At 39.9% G+C, this 16942-nt stretch overlaps 1 pseudogene; it reads left to right on the top strand.

The window, feature by feature from the left end:
• Window positions 1-2093: 2093 nt before the first annotated feature.
• LOC140321844 (odorant receptor 131-2-like) lies at window positions 2094-11026 on the top strand (annotated as a pseudogene).
• Window positions 11027-16942: the final 5916 nt, after the last annotated feature.

Genomic DNA, 16942 nt, shown 5'->3' with positions numbered 1-16942 from the left:
TCCATATAGTGTCCAGAAAGAAGAAAATAAAATGTTATATTTGACTTTTATTTATTCTTTTTGAAAAATAAATATACCATTTCTTAAAATTTCCTTTGCATGCTTTGCATTGGTGCCCTTTTGGAGCAAGAATAGGCTAGTTGGAAGGAGATTCCTTATGACCAGCGGTGGAAAACTGCACAATTGGCTGCTCCTGCTGCTTTGCGCCTTGGAGCAGGAAAATGCATCTCAGTTAGAACATTTGCACATGTTTGCAGATGTGGTTCTTCCAAAAACAATTACATGGCCATAAGCAGCTTGTTGTTTTCTGGAACTGCACCATTTACAACACCAATTTACCAATAGCCATGTGCAGCTGCATGCACAAAAAACCTTCCAAACTGCTGCCACCCATTCATGAACCAAAACAATAAATGTATTTCTCTTCCTCCTGTGTCACTCTCTGTATCTGTCTATCATTTGCAACCCCTATTTAGTGTACAGCACTGCGTAATATGTTGGTGCTATATAAATACTGTTTAATAATATTCATTTTTCCAATATATGGTTGCTGTTCGTCAACTCCAGTTTTTTTTGTGCGTTTTGTCTTTCCTTTACCTACAATATGTTTGCATTCTGTTACAGAGAACTCTATTGGGGAATCAGAAGCCCAAATTCTGATCAATTACTACTGACCCTTTAGCACCTGAACCCCAAATCCACCTTCTGTCACCCTCAGTGACCTAACAGAACCTTCATGAAAATTTAACCAAAGTTGTTAAAATGAAAATGAGAAATATTTGTCTAAATCCTAATGCTGATGTGCAACAACTATTAGATGTGCATGGCTTTGCCTACTATCAGAATTTGAAGAATAAGCAGGAAATGACTGGTAGTGTTGGTCGAATAGTGAGAAATTCTCCGGATTATCAAATGCCGAATTCGAACACCATTCAAGTCAATAGTCCGAGAATTCGGGTTTTTTTATTAGTTGTATGTGTTCTTGGATAGAGTTTCTCCATCCAAGAACACACAGTACAGCCCTGCAACAGCTATTGCTGTTGCCGCGCTGTCCTACTACTATGTGTTCTTAGATAGAGTTTCTCCACATTCCCAAAAAACTCCACAGTTTTGTCCACATTTATCACCTGTAGTAACCAGTGTTCTTGGATAGAGAAACTCTCCAAGAACACATAGTAGTAGCACAGCGCGGCAACAGCACTGTACTATGTGTTCTTGGATGGAGTTTCTCTATCCAAGAACACAGGGCACTACAGGTGATAGGGACAAGTCCCCTTTCATCACCTATAGTGTCCGGAGATTCCACAATGACAGGAGAATACCCACTGCTGCAAAGCCGGGGGAATCATGTCATTGTGGGAAAACCTGTAAAAAAAAAAAAAAAAGTTAGTTAAAAAAACTCAAACAATAAATTATTTTAAAAATGACTTTCATTTTTTTTTAAACACATTTTTCCCCCGAATTTTTACCGTTGAATACCATGTTTTTTGGGTCGGGTCTATACGAATTCGAACAGCCATATTCCGGTCGAATATAAGGACAACCTGAATTCGAACACCAACACTAATGACTGGGATCCTTTGGGCTGGGTTATTGGTAGATTCCTGCGGGTGAAAGTCTACCATGCAACATTTACCATGCAAGGCCAGATATCAGTATGCATGGTAAAATAGCGGGTGTTCATACAAGAACGTTCTCACACACCTTTACTCACATGAACACACATTTAGCTAAATAATTCCCACCATATCTCAAGGACTTTGGGTCTTGCTCTGTTGTATGTCAAAGAGGAGGGAAGCAGTCTGACAAATCCTATACCCAGCAGATGCCCCTTGTGCCCCTAGTCCTGTCCTTTCCTGGGCAAAAACCTTTGTTTTAAGAAAAGAAGCTTTCTCCGGTAATGCTAATCTCTAAAAGGGAAGCCATCTCCAATGGGAAATGGGGATGGCTTCATCATCCAAAGCTGTTTTAGCTCCAACAAAAAGCATAAGTCCCAGACTTCTCATCATCACAGTGGTTGGATCTTTTCACTTAATCAGGGCGGTTTTACAATGTTCACACCTCGCATCTTACACAAATCTGATTTTCCCGTTATGGTGATTGGATTTAAGGTGTTCCTGGAAATGCTCAACCTTGTGCTCATGAGTGTGGCCATTATTCGCCCATGCCACTACAAAGCATTGAAGCACTACACTACACGAAGCAAAGCACTACAAGAAGCATTTAATAATGGTACCGTATTTTAAAAATCTTTTGGCCCAACTCAGCCCATGTGCAAATAAGAATAAATGGCTCTGTGATATTAGGCTTAAGAATTTGCCCAGTAGCATTACAAAGCAATTTGCATGTCTTGTCCTGTATGTTTGTTGTGAAACTTACAGTTTTCAGAAGGCTGCACTGTACTTTACAGTCATTTGTGTAGAGTTAGGTGGTATCGATTAGATCAGGGGTCAGCAAACTCAGGTCTTTAGGCCAGATACTGCCTAGCCGGTAGTTTGTTCCGGCCTAATGCCAGCCCGCAACTCGCAGTGGAGCCGGAACAAACTACCGGAGCCAGGGACGCTAGAGCCGCATTCGGCCCAAGTCTCCGTGTGGTGGCTTCCTCCGCAATGCACGGAGGGGAGAGAATGTTCCCTATTTACCCCGGCGGCAGAAGTAATAACGCCGGCCCCAGTGAATAGGGAACATTCCCTCTCCTCTGTATGCGTTGCGGAGGAGAGGGATTTCCCTTCAGGGGGTGTTCCTGGTGGGGGACGGAGCCATTAGGGCGAGACTCGAGAGAGAGTCCAGCCTACTGTGCTACTGCCTACCCCTGAAATGGCCTAGTGGCCAAAAAAGTTTGCTGACCTCTGGATTAGATAATGAAATATCAGGGTAGGAGTTATATATTTTAGTGTCATGTGTCTGAGGAGCCTGGGATGATGAGGGTTACATCCCCCCAAAATTCTTATCAAAGCAACTCTGGGAGCAAAGCCAGGCCATATTCTGGCATTGGAAAGGCACTGGTGCCAGGGTGAGATATATTTGGAAGGGGTGATGAGGTAGGCTGGAGTTCAAGCCAACCAATCCTCCTCTTTGTTTGAGATCAAATGACCAGATGCGTAGGCATTGGAGGCACATTATTCATACTATGACACTCCAACCAGTTTAGAAAACGATACCAAACGGCAATGCAGCCAAATATAATGCATTATTCACCCCCTCCCAAACAAACACATTTTTATACGGTCCTTAAAGGCAATTGAAAAATCAAAAACATTTCAGAAAATAAATTGTCACCGTTTTATTTATTTATTTATTCTGCTTCCTAATAATACATAACCAGTAGTGGTGGTGATTGGGGCTTGGGAGCTTTGGTATCAGAGCCTAATAATAGTAATACAGCAAAAAGGTATCAGGTTCAGAAGCTGCATTTTTTTTCAATACATGGCTATGCAGTGCACCAAGGTCCTTGTAGTAAAAGGGCAAATATGGGAAAGAGCCCGAAGGCTTATTCCAAATCTTTTGGCCAAAGATCATTAGAGTCCAGTGTAATATATCGGTGTCATTTATATACATATATATTTTTATTAACCCAGTTTCTGAAAGGGGCCTTATCATGGGTCATAAGGACAACATTAAAAGATCATTCAGCACTGGGGCTTAGCTGGGCTCAGCTTTAAGGAGCCTAGTTGGCACCCCATGTACTGGTCCCCCCCAACACTCTTACGCTATAGGGTTTATTTACTAAGCAAACCTAACTATCCTCTTGCAAGCTCAGTGAATACAGCCAAAGCTCACTGTTCAAACCCCCCCCCCCCCCTTGCATTTTTTGTGTAAAAACACCCCCCCCACAAAACCCCAAAATACCCAAAATAAGTTGAAGGAAATCTAAAAAAACAGGATTTTTACTTGCACATGGCGGAGTGGTTCAGTGAGCTAATTCAGTGAGCTAATGTGAAAAATGCATGGATATAATTCACTTTGCTAGGCAAACAGCTTAAATTACAACAAACCCAGGTCTTTCAAACGAATTTACAAAGCTTCAATAAATATCAGTAGATTGTTACTTGTCGTACTGGTCTCATGATCCACAACCCATGACAAGTTTAGGGCTTTCATCCAAACTTGTTTATGACCCACTTTAATCAGTCTTTGCTGCACATACACATGCTAAAGTGACCAAAGAAACGGGCAGAATGAGCGGAACACCGTAAAAAGTTGTGTCCTCCTCCTGGCTTTCTTTTTGTGCATAAGCTACAAAGGTGGCAGAACAAACCCTATGGCATATATATATAATATGTACTTAAGCTGTTCTGTTTAGCTTTTTTGGCCAGAGTTCAGTTTTGGATAAGGAATCCACACTGGACCCCCCATTGCTGCATAGGTTAGAGCATTAGCTTAAATAGTTTATTCTAGAGGGGTTCTTAAGCCAGGGGTGTCAAACTCTGGCCCATGGGCAAAATCTGGCCCCAACCTCCTTTTTTTTTTGGCCCCAAAGGAATCCTAAATATAAACTGCAGCTGGCCCACCGCTGCATTGAAACAGCGCCGCTACTACAATTCCCGGCATAACTTGCGTCTATAGATCAGCGGGCTCTCTGCTTATGCGTGGCCCTGCATTGGACTGCTTTGAAGACGCAAATAATGCCGGAAATTTTAGTAGCAGCGCTATTTCAATGAAGAGGGAGTTTCAGCAGTGGGCCACTCATAAGATTTAGCTCCACATTGGCTGCGTCTGGCATTCCCAGCACTCCCCCTCAGCTGTACTTTTCCTTGCTACTCCAAGGCATGGACTTGAATGGTTGGATTTTCATAGAAGAATATTGTTAATATTATAATTACCCTGTGCAAAAAGATTACCATTGAAATTTAACTCCTAGGCTACAAATAGAGAAAGAGGAATTTTTTCCTAAACAAAATTAAAAAAATAATTATGCCTTATTCTTTATTATAAGCTTGTTCCAGATTGAATGTCAAGCAAAACCTCTTTGTTTCCATATGATAAAGTTTTACATCTAATGAGAAGGAAAAACGTCCTCAATTTTTTCAAGAAAAATTCAAGGTTGGCCCGCAACTTTTTCTAAGTTTTTCATTTTGGCCCTCTGTGTATTTGTTTAACACTCCTGTCTTAAGCAGTTCATTACAGGAGGGTTTGTCATCAGAACATGGCTATCTCGGCAGATTGATTTGTGTTTTAAGGATTCCCCAAGTCCAGAATATTCTCCAGGCTCCCGGAACCATGTGCTAAGCATTCTATTTATGTAGTACTTTCACGAGGGGACAAGTCATCCTCACCTCATATGGATACAAATTGTTCAAACCACATATTCACCTGACTTTGTCCCACACTTCACTGGTACACATAATGCTAATAATTCTCCATATAGTCTCCAAAAAGAAGAAAATAATATAATTTTATATTTGACTTTTATTTATGCCTATTGAAAAATAAATATACAATTTCTCCAAATTTCCTTTGCATGCTTTGCATTGGTGCCCTTTTGGCACAAGAATAGGCCAGTTGGAAGGAGATTCCTTATGACCAGTGGTGGAAAACTGCACAATTGGCTGCTCCTGCTGCTTTGCGCCTTGGAGCAGGAAACTGCATCTCAGTTAGAACATTTGCACATGTTTGCAGATGTGGTTCTTCCAAAAACAATTACATGGCCATAAGCAGCTTGTTGTTTTCTGGAACTGCACCATTTACAACACCAATTTACCAATAGCCATGTGCAGCTGCATGCACAAAAAACCTTCCAAACTGCTGCCACCCATTTGGGACCATGATTGAGCCTGCAGAAGACACCGGTAAACAGCAGGTCTGAACGGCCCTTACTCTTAAGACCTTTGCACCCTTAAAAAACACTCCAAATCGCCCTATTTTACTTTCCCTGCATTGACTATATATTGAATATATCTCTGCAATTTGCATTTGTTTTGTTTTCACATATAATTTGATTCACTCATCACTACCCAATGTTGGTCTTTACCATACTTAGAATTACCACATTGATCACTTTGGATCAGATGCATACATTTCAGCTTATAAACCTCCTAGGACCCGTTTAGTATCTCACTGCTGTAATGTCAGCTGCAGACAAATTCAACTCGATCGTTATAATTAAAAAACCTACACAGAGGAGAGTTTTCATAAAATCCTATGGGGAGCTGGAAAGATATAAATACTTCTCCATCTAATATGGAGCAGTATATAGGAAGACATAGCTTCTCTTACTTGCATCATTGTCCATACACCATAGCTACTTAAACCTTAGTAAGTATTTTTTATCTTTGGACCTAACTACAGGGTCCAAAAAATGATAGTTTCATGTATCTGTCAGGGACTCTGGCTGTATTCCTTCTGTACAATTCTGAGTGTCTCTGACCATCCCTGTGCTAAGTTCCTGGGTCTGCATACCTGTTGTTTCCACTATGAGGGGCTCCCGCTATCCCTGTGTTAAGTTTCTGGGTCGGTACCTCAGCTGTGCCCGTTATGATGGCACCCACCATCCCTGTGCTAAGTTCTTAGGTCTGCACTAAGGTCTGCACTGAGCTCCCTTGTCTGCATACCAGCTGTGCCAATTATGAGGACCTCCACCATCCCTGTGCTAAGTTTCTTGGTCTGCATACCTGTTGTTCCATTATGAGCGGCTCCCACTGTCCCTTTGCTAAGTTCCCAGGTCTGTACACCTTCTGTGTCCATTATGAGGACCCCCACCATCCCTGTGCTAAGTTCCTGGGTCTTCATACCAGTTGTTTCCGCTATGAGGGGCTCCCACTGTCCCTGTGCTAAGTTTCTGGGTCCGTACCCCAGCTGTGCCCATTATAAGGACCCCCACCATCACTGTGCTAAGTTCCTAGGTCTGCACTAAGCTGTGCCCATTATGATGGGTTCCCATCATCCCTGCACTGAGCTCCCTTATCTGCATACCAGCTGTGCCCATTATGTTTTCTCTGTGTTCATTTTATATTTTATAACATAGAAAATGCAACCTTTGACTTATATTATGGGGAATGTAGCAGGAGATGTTGGTGCATAGAAATACTAAGACATGTAGGAATGCTGGCACTGCCTTTGTCCACCACGCTCCATTTTCCAGTGGACTGACCCATAGGAAATGTGAAATTCTCATCTTCGACAATGCACACTGAGGGTTTAATACATTTCATTCACCATTTCTTACAGTTTAATACATTAGCAACGGATTGGAGGGAACACGTGCAAATTAACCCTCTTGCTGCTGGAGCATTTTTCTCCAAGGTAAAATGCAAATACACATTATATTTCTGAAAGCAAAAATCTTGTAGAATACAATGGGGGTTGCTGCGCTTTTTCATGTCACACAACATTTGCACCAATGTTTATCAAATCTATATTGTTTCTGAAAGCAAAAATCTTGTAGAATACAATGGGGGTTGCTGCGCTTTTTCATGTCACACAACATTTGCACCAATGTTTATCAAATCTATATTGTTATTGAGTAGCATGCAAAACTACCAAAAAAGCTGGCAGCCTGCAGAAAAGAAGGTAAGTAAAGCAGGCTGGGATAGAAACCTGGAGTCTGGCAATATACCGGTACTAATGCAATGCAATGCAATACAATGTATTATTTTATTATTTTATTATTATTCTTAATTTATGATGAATTACAAATAACACAACCTTCTCTTAATCTTCCCTTTCTACTTGTGTGCTAACAGAGCACAGGAATTTATCATATCGTAGGATTTCTGCCAAGAACAACAGGTAATTTTTGTACAACATTCTTTATATGGTATATAAAGGAGACTAAAAGGGAACAAATAAGATAAATTTGTTGAAAAGTTTACATACACATCAGGTTTTGCCAAATGCTGCAATGGCTTTGGACCTGCACATGGAAGAAGGTCAGTGTCAGATGGAAAAGTTGAATTTTACTAAACATTTAACACTAAATCACTTTTTATTTGAAAATAGAGTGGACATGCATGAAGGTGGATTAGCAATAGTAGCTTAGCTTATATATAAGTGTTAAAGTTGGGGTTCATTTAGATATGTTTGGCATGCATTATCTCAATTTTAAATGGCCTGGCAACACTCCTTATCACATATAAAATGATCTTTGATTTTCTTCCCACTGGATCATTGTGCAATATCTTGATGGTTCATATCTCTGCATTGGAGAGCTATTCAAAATGAATTTGCAGTTAAATAAATGCATGGTGGTAAGAGTTGTGGCATGGGGGGCCCAGGACCCACACACAACTATTGGTATCTTAACCAAACAAACATCAGACTGCAGTACACCATCGTTTTCTAGCTGCATTATTATGTTATTTTTCAATGGGTAAAGTTATCATACCTTAATAACTACATTGACTCACATGGAGTTCCTGTTTCTCTACACTGTTTGACACCGTAAAAGTGGTTCTACGACGACTACATCATCTTATTCTCGGTTCTGATAAAGCTATCTAACATTATTTCCAGATAGTATTGGAGGAGCTTGTAATAAGACGAGGAATTAGAGTATTGTTGAGAAAAACATACGGTAGTTGGAGTTATGGTGTTCAAGTTGTACATATATAGATTAAATAAAGTTAATGCAGTATAAACGGACTCGTCCATGTAGAGGTACCAAAAGGGAGATCTTGTATACATACAGGTCCCCTATGATGGTCTGTATATGGAGACACACTGACACTGATGGTCTTCGGGGGGGGGGGGGTCAAACTTACAGATTTTTCCCAGAAATACACAGAGATCCAAAGCCTCTAGCTCTAGCTCCAATCTTCAGCCCCAAAGTGCTTTGTATATTCACCAAACACCAAAGACCTCTGGGCAAGTAAAATACAAGACACCACCTTCCACCAATCTACCTGCATGCACCCCACTAGTCTGCTTCAAAACTGTTGCTCTTGAAAATCCATAGACACTTTCTCAGCTGCTCACCGTAAGTTTTTACTAAATGATGGGAAGTAGAAGCTTAGCCTATGATATTTGAAAGTTATACAATATATAATCAGAGCACTTTTTTCTGCTGTGTTTCGCAGTAAGTGAACCATAGAGAAAGCCGAGACAGGACTGAAGGACTGGGGTAAGGAGTAAAGGAAAAGAAATCCTTAAGCATGTGTTCTGAACATGTATGTTGGTTTTTGGTGTTGGTAGATTAGCCAATGTCTCAAAGAACAAAGGGGGGCAGGAAGGTTGGGAAAATTCACTGGTTAGCTTTCAGGCGGTTGACTTTGAATAGCCATTGCAGAGATTTCTGAAGAACTAAAGGTTGTACTGCCCTCCCACCAATTTTTTCTGCAGCACTTTTGTCATGGCAGCCAAGCAGAGAGGGTTTTTGGCATTTACAAACAACTGTCAGATGCTATGATGATGCCTTGGATATTGAAATTCAACATGGTCCTCTATGGGCTATCTTGACATGGACCTCTAATGGTTTTCTTGACATGGTCCTCTATGGGACTTCTTGGCATGGTGTTCTATAGGTTTTCTTGACATTGTCCTCTATGTGTCTTCCTGACATTGTCCTCTATGTGCCTTCTTGACATGGCCCTCTATGGGTTTCTTGACATGATCCTCCATGGGTCTTCTTGACCTGGTCCTCTATAGACCTTCCTAAAAAGGTCCACTATGGGCTTTCTTGACATGTTTCTCTATGGGTCTTTATGACATGGTCCTCTATAAGCTTTCTTCACTAGGAACTTCAAGTTAAGAGGTTTTAAAACTTGTGTAGTGTAGCTGATAGTTTCCTAGATAATGCATACTGATACCCTCTTCTATTGTTATTATTACAGTTACATTTGTACATTAAAACTGTTGTATACCTATTGTTTAATAAATGGTTGTGGTGCCCAATAGAAGCCAAAGTCATGCAGTCTCATAATTTGCTATTGGAATGTTGGGGTAGTGTTTGAGGAACACAAAATCACTACCTCTGCTAGCAATGAACTTCCCTTATTTGATCCCTATTGTTCTGTTATACCATTAAAATTGGTTTTCTCCATGGTTTATGGACTAGCCCTTCTCTATTACTAACATTTTTTCTTTTGTCCTCCTTTAGCACAACCGTTGCAACTAATAGGAAACTTCAGGTGGGTCTACCTACAAAAAGAAATGCCCTCTTTCCTGTTTGCCTATGCTAACTTAACACAGTTGACCTTTGTTGAAAAGACAACTGAAATTATAGTTGTCACCACCTTGGTTCTGATTATCTTTTTCTTTATCATGTTCTTCCACTGGTGGGCAATCATAATCCACGTCTACTACACCAAACGAAGCCTACGGGAAACAGCCCGCTATGTGCTTTTTATTCACATGCTGTTCACTGATACTGTATATCTAGTAACATCGTTTTTTGTATTTCTTTCTAATTTTTATAATGTGTACATTATAACGCCATTATGCTATGCCATCACTACTGTGACGACTTCTTCGTTTATGGTCACACCCTATAATTTGGCCATCATGTCAATAGAGCGTTATATAGCAATCTGTTCCCCTTTACGACATGGTGAAACCTGTAGTGTACACTGGTGTATTAGTATGATTGCCCTCATATGGGCTCTAGGTTTGATTCCTATGGCTGTTGACTTCCTTTGTATGAGTTTTTCTGTCGACAGTAGCTTTTACTCTCTCTATATAAAGTGCAACTGGATATTCTTTTTGAGGAACGACATACAAAACACCATAAGGTCTCTGGTTCATTAGCTTCACCATGGTGGGACTCATAATCTTGTACACTTATGTCAATGTCATGCTGGTCGTACGAAACATACAAAGCCCTGACAAGTCTTCTGTAGTCAAGGCGGGAAAAACGGTTCTTCTCCATGCCTTTCAGCTTTTCTTGTGCATCATGTCATTCTCCTCCATCTTTACGGACCTGTACCTAAGGAAAAATTATGCCTTTATACCAACAATTAACTACTTCTTCTTCAGCTGTGTTCCCAGGTTCATCAGTCCTCTGATCTATGGGTTAAGAGATGAGGTGTTCCGGAAATATATACAAAGTTTATGCACACAGATTTGTTCGAAGGTAAAAGTTTCGAGAGCTTAAAGTGAAACTATGGGCACTTTTGGCCTTATGAGTCCCCTGTAACATAAATTTATTACCTGTTTTTGTTTACTTCCTTTAGAAGGTCAAGATCCTTAGCAAAATGGTAAATTACAATGATTGGGACAAGCCATATAACCAAGGGGGATCTTACAAAGATAAGCTTTTTTTATCTGTAGCATGGGTGTTTTATCTTTTGGTCCTGCCAGTGGACCCATTATAACTCATTTTCCTTTAGACAACTTTATTGTACACAAAAGCATTGTAACCTTATAGACAGGATAGTCTTAGATGGATCACAAAACATTTAAAATGAGACTGGATAATAGGGTGCCTATGTCTATCTTCTATCGCTCCATCAGCACCTGACCATTTGGACGATGACCTGCACCTCCTTATGGGCCACCCCAATTCTCCTGTCCCTTTCTCCTTAAACAGCAGGACTAATTCTACTCATGGGAAGGTCTCAGGTTGGCAACCACGTACAAACAAGTCTGAGGACAGTGTGAAGCAGCCCTGTGTTAACCATAAGGGCCAAAAACACAGATCAGGCAGCATCTACTGCATTGGTTGCCCGATCAATTCCTGCTTATGCTGGTGTGAACATGGACATCAATTGCAAGCATGCAGCTGAAGACACGTCACCAGAACTTCCAGCACTTACTGTGGTGGCCAAGTAGCCATTGTTTCAAGATTAATATACTTTATCAAGATATTAAAAAAAGGAAGGGGAAACTAAAACGTTTATTGGGGTGACTAGGGAAATTTATAGGACAAAACATATGTTTGCCTGGTATACCTGTATACTTATAGCAGAATCTCTGCATTTATGTAACAGAATTGGACCTCTCAATCAGTAGATCTTAAAAGCTATTGCTGTGAAAATAAGCTGTCTGATTAGTCCAGGTAGTAAAAAGAGGCATTTTGCAACAATGCTAAGCTGGTTTAACAGTTATTACTAACACAGACAAAAAAAAAATCTCATATACTGTTCTTTAAGAGATTTAATGTATAGAGAAAAACGTTATTATTATGTGTTATAGATTACCATTACCCATGTTAACTGTTAATAAAAGCTGATTTTTGATCAAACCTGTTGTCAACCTAAAAAATAAAGACTGACATTGCTTTAGTGTGATTCATGTATGTACTATATATTCTGTGAGGGATTAGCATCAAGGACACTCTTTGCATAGCATAGCCTCCAGAGGTAATAATCCAGCGGTCACAAATTTTGGGCAACCTCCTGGGGTTGTCCAAACTCATAGGCCTCACAGCCTTCCTGCCTGAGCCACCTGGTCTCTGGTTCCAACTCTCTCTTTTCTCAGATATGCACTCCCCAGGTGCTCCGAGTCCTTCCTCAATGTCTAGCCTAGAGGAAGAAGGGAGTGCCTTGCTGCCCATTCCTTCCAGGATACTCCGGGCCTGGATCCCCCAAAAAATCCACAGCACAACAGTTACTTTATTGTTTTATACAGGCTCTTTATCCCATTTCCAGGTTAAATTGAAGTAAATGCTTTAAAATGCATTCTGAATTTGGCCCCACACTTATCTCAGGTTACTATATATCTTTACTAAAAGGAATTCCCTAGCCAAAAAGTAAAACAAAACCTGCTACACATATATTATTATTAGTCATAATAATAATAATATTAATAATAAAAAACAGTATTTATTTTATTTAGTTTCATCATATTACGTAGCGCTGTACATAGGGGTTGCAAATTACAGATACAAACAATGTCACATGAGGAGGAGAGGACACTGCCCAGAAGAGCTTACAATCTAAGAGGAGGGATTTATGGATTTGTGAGTAAAAAGTGAGGGTTTAGGGGGAGAAGAAGACAGGTACGCAAAGATGGGTTTTGAGTGATCTCTTAAATGTTTAGAAAGTAGGAGCAAGCCAAATAGGACGAGCAAGACCATTCCAGAGAGTCGAGGCAGCTTAAGAAAAGTCTTGGGGCTGTGTATGTATTATGGTTATGAGTGAAGAAGTCATTAGGTGGTCACTGGAAAAAGAATGAGAGTAGATAGGGGGATATTTTTCTATCAGGTCTGAAAGCTAGATGGGACAGAAGCTGTGGAGGGATTTGAAGGCAAAGCACAGGAGATGAATTTGATTCTAAGGTGAAATGGAAGCCAATGAAGAGAACTACAAAGAGATGCAGTGGAAGAGGAGCGGTGGGAAGAATAGATGGGTCTGGCTGCAGTATTCCTAATAGATTATAGGACAGAGTCGGGTTAGTGGAATACCAGAGAGGAGGAGGTTACAGTAGTCCAGACGAGAGATGATGAGAAGAGAAGAGCGTGTACAAAGAGTTTGGTGGTCTCTGGTGACAGGTAGGGGTGGATTTTGGAGATGTTGTGAAATGATGTTTGGTGATAGAGTATAATATTCTCCATAAAAAAATCATAAAGTTATACAAATTTATTGATAACAGAAATTTAAAATATTTCATATACACATATTAAGGATTATTATCATGCTTCTACAATCCTCCAGTTTACAGTTTATAATCCAATGTTCCTACCATTGTCATATGTTATTCCCTGGAGAATGTTAATCTGGGGAGAAGCCTCTTAACCTACCACTATGTATTTGTAGAAGGAAACCCATGTGTTGAAATGTCACCATGCCCATATGAAGTATAAAATTTGAACATCAGATCACTCTAAACACAGCTGATATCTGAATTCCAAATGCAAAGGGTCAGATTTTATAAATCTCTCCAGGGCTAGGGGAAATTATCATGGGAGACTATCATGGGAGACTATCATGGGAGAACCTGGGTAATCCAATAAAATTGGATATGATCTGGTCCAGGATGATTTTCAAGAAATCCATTCTAGGTTATCCTGTGTGATGACCATATTGTCTTAAATTGTAATCCCACCAACTCTGGGATATTCTGTATTTTAAAAAATAGTAGGATAGTGGTTCTTGGGGAAAACGGTAGGGTTGGCAGTTTTTATTGTGGTGCATTTATGTCATTTTTTCTTTTTATCTGTACATAAGACAATAAAGAAGAGATTTTACGCATTTTTAGTAAGAAAGGAAATTGATAATCTGATGGTTATTTTATGATCTGTAGAAGTCTGGAAGGAAGGATTTACAGTCGCAGTAATGCATGTTATGTAATGCATATCAGGCTGGCAATCTGGTGCCTGTTAACTCCCTCTGACACCGTCATTTACAGCAGCAAAGGAGATCAAGAAATTTGATGTCTGTCCTTTGCTCTGCAGCTGAAGGGGATTTTAGAGTTTTTGCTGCTGCCAATGAGCAGATTAGTTCTTGGCTATGATTCTACTCTGCCATTGGCTACTGGTCATTTATAGCTTCTCAGTCACCAGTTGCCCATTGTAGCATTTAGCTTGTCTGACCCGCTAGTGGTATGATTATCTGTTAGATCTCCTGTTTCTGACTTTGCCTGATTTTTAAACCTAAGATTGTTTGCCTGAACAAACCTTTGCTTGTGACCCCAACTTTGCTTTGTCCTAACCCTTGGATATTTTGTTTGGTGGACTGACAACCTATCTTTCCTTGGCTCCGTTTCCTGGACGTGTCTCTGCTGGACTCTCCTGCTCTGCATTTTTTGTGGATCACCTGGTAACTGACCCTGGATTGTCTGACTTCCAACTGTGTCCCCTGTCCTGTTTTTTGTAGGCTCTCGGTCCTTTGACAGTCTAGACGCCATCCTTTGTGCACAGAAGTCTTGGGGATGTCCATTTTCTGGAATGGCACAACTAGCCTCCCCAGGCTGAACGGGGGGTTACTATAAATGAAGAGTATGGAGTGAGAATGGGGGATTGGCACCTGGTGAGCACTGGTGCTGGATTACGGTGTTACAGTAAGCCTATTGTACCAGCAGAGTCCAGACAGGTGTGAACTAGTGAGCCAATTATATTTTTCTCGTATGTTAAAAAGAAGCACAAAACAACAGAATTTAAACAAGATAAATTAATTTGGGAAAAAAGGAATATTGTTTTTAGGAAACCTAGATGTTGTCACCCTAGATGTTATATTGATTTATATCAGAAGAGTGATATCTAGGGGTTTAGATACAGGTATTTCAAGTAATAAAGTTTAATTAAAAGAAATATTTGACTTTTTTTTTAGAATACATCCTAGAGGAGAAGAAAAAATAAAGAGAAATAAATATAGGAGAATGAAAAGTTTTTTCTCATGAAGAATGGGTGTGGTTGGGTAGCAGAAATTAGTGGAGATCAAACATAATTATTATAAAAGTGTATTTATATAGAACCAATATATTAGGCATCGCTGTACAGGGGTTGCAAATGACAGACAGATACAAACAAAGACACAGGAGGAGGAGAGGACCAATATGTTCTTTCTAAAAAAAACTGTGAACTAAAACATGAACACCTTTTTCAATTTGAAAAGATTAGATTTTGCCCCAGTCGTAGAAGAAGATGATTTTGAAAAATAGTAGGATAAAAAAATCAGATAAAAAAGAAAATAAGGATGATGAGGAGTATATGAGTTTAGAGGAAGAAAAATATATGTAGCTAAACTGACTGTATAAATGTATAAATGTTTTCTCTATCTCTATTAGTCCCAATATGGGCAGAGAGAGAGTTGCTTACCCCAGGTATACTGAGTGGCAGGAGCCTTTTATTCTGACCTCTGCAAATGATCTCCTATTTGGACACCACTGGACCTTGTAAAGATAAATTGTAGTTGAAAAAGAATAGCACAAATATTTTCTTTGTGTGTTTGTTTCTATCTGTCTAACCATTCATATTTATTCTTTTTTGTTTGTTTTGTTTATTAATTTTTTAAGCAAAGATTTAGGAGGGGGAGTCTTTATTTCATTTCTAATTTCTGAATTTGAAATGCTTTTTACTAGTAGGGATGATCACAATTGAGCAATTTAGTTTGTATAAATAACTGCTATTTTTTTGCCTATTTCCATTACATTTTACTTACCAAATTTATAGATAAATTGAAAAGTTCCTGATCAGCTTTTCTTGACCTTTTTAACATGGGGGAATCTTTTCAGGTCTTCAGCGAATCCCTGGCTATATTTATTATATATACAGGCCACAGAATATTAGAATGGTGGTCATTGGAAATAATGTCACCCTTACAGCAAGCCACCAAACAGTTATTGGTCTTTTTTAAACTGACCTGCAAGGCACATTTGCTCAAGGCTCATTGTTCCCTTGCAACCACTGAAGGGACCCTAGTGTAGAAATACTGTCCTTGAACATGGTATTGTCACCAAAATAGCTGGGGTTGTAGTGAGGCTGTCACAGATCTTTGCAGGACCAGGGCATCGGTGACCTTTTCTGTCTCACCCAGTTTGCAGTCCTCTGCAGCCAGCAGCAACAGATCCACCCAGGAGTCCATTCCACAGGTAACTTCCTGTTCTGAATTATGTGACTCCCTGAGAGCTGCCCCTTTACTCCAGGGGACTAGAATATTCTGCAGACGTGCTCCATCTGCTGGCAGAAAAGTGAACACCACCTGAACTGTCTCTGCTCCAGCACTCCCTCTGATGGTGGGTTCTGTTACCTTTGACCCGTATACATCATTGCCTAGCCTACTGATGACATGGAGGATCCACCACCCTGTCTGTAATTTCTGTGACATTGTCACAAGGAGTTTTTGGAAAATAACCCTTATTGAAAAAAGTAATAAAAACAGTAATTTTATTAAATTATAGTCAGGTAAACACATTTTTAAGGACAAATGACATGCTATTTAAAGCAATTTTTTCACCTGGGACATGTTTCCACACCCCCTGACGCCCTTAATGATTATGATCATAATACTATGTTTAGTGCCTGTGAAATATACTTCAAAAGTTGGCAAGTGGTCAACTGTGTTTTAGCAATCATCCTTACATTGTCAATGAAAGAAAAATGTAATTTCCTGACTGTTCCATGTTGGCATTA

Source organism: Pyxicephalus adspersus, chromosome 1 (assembly GCF_032062135.1).
Source record: "Pyxicephalus adspersus chromosome 1, UCB_Pads_2.0, whole genome shotgun sequence".
Lineage (NCBI taxonomy): Eukaryota > Metazoa > Chordata > Amphibia > Anura > Pyxicephalidae > Pyxicephalus > Pyxicephalus adspersus.
The sequence above is the reverse complement of the archived record's forward strand: the minus strand, read 5'-3'. Positions and strand labels throughout refer to the sequence as shown.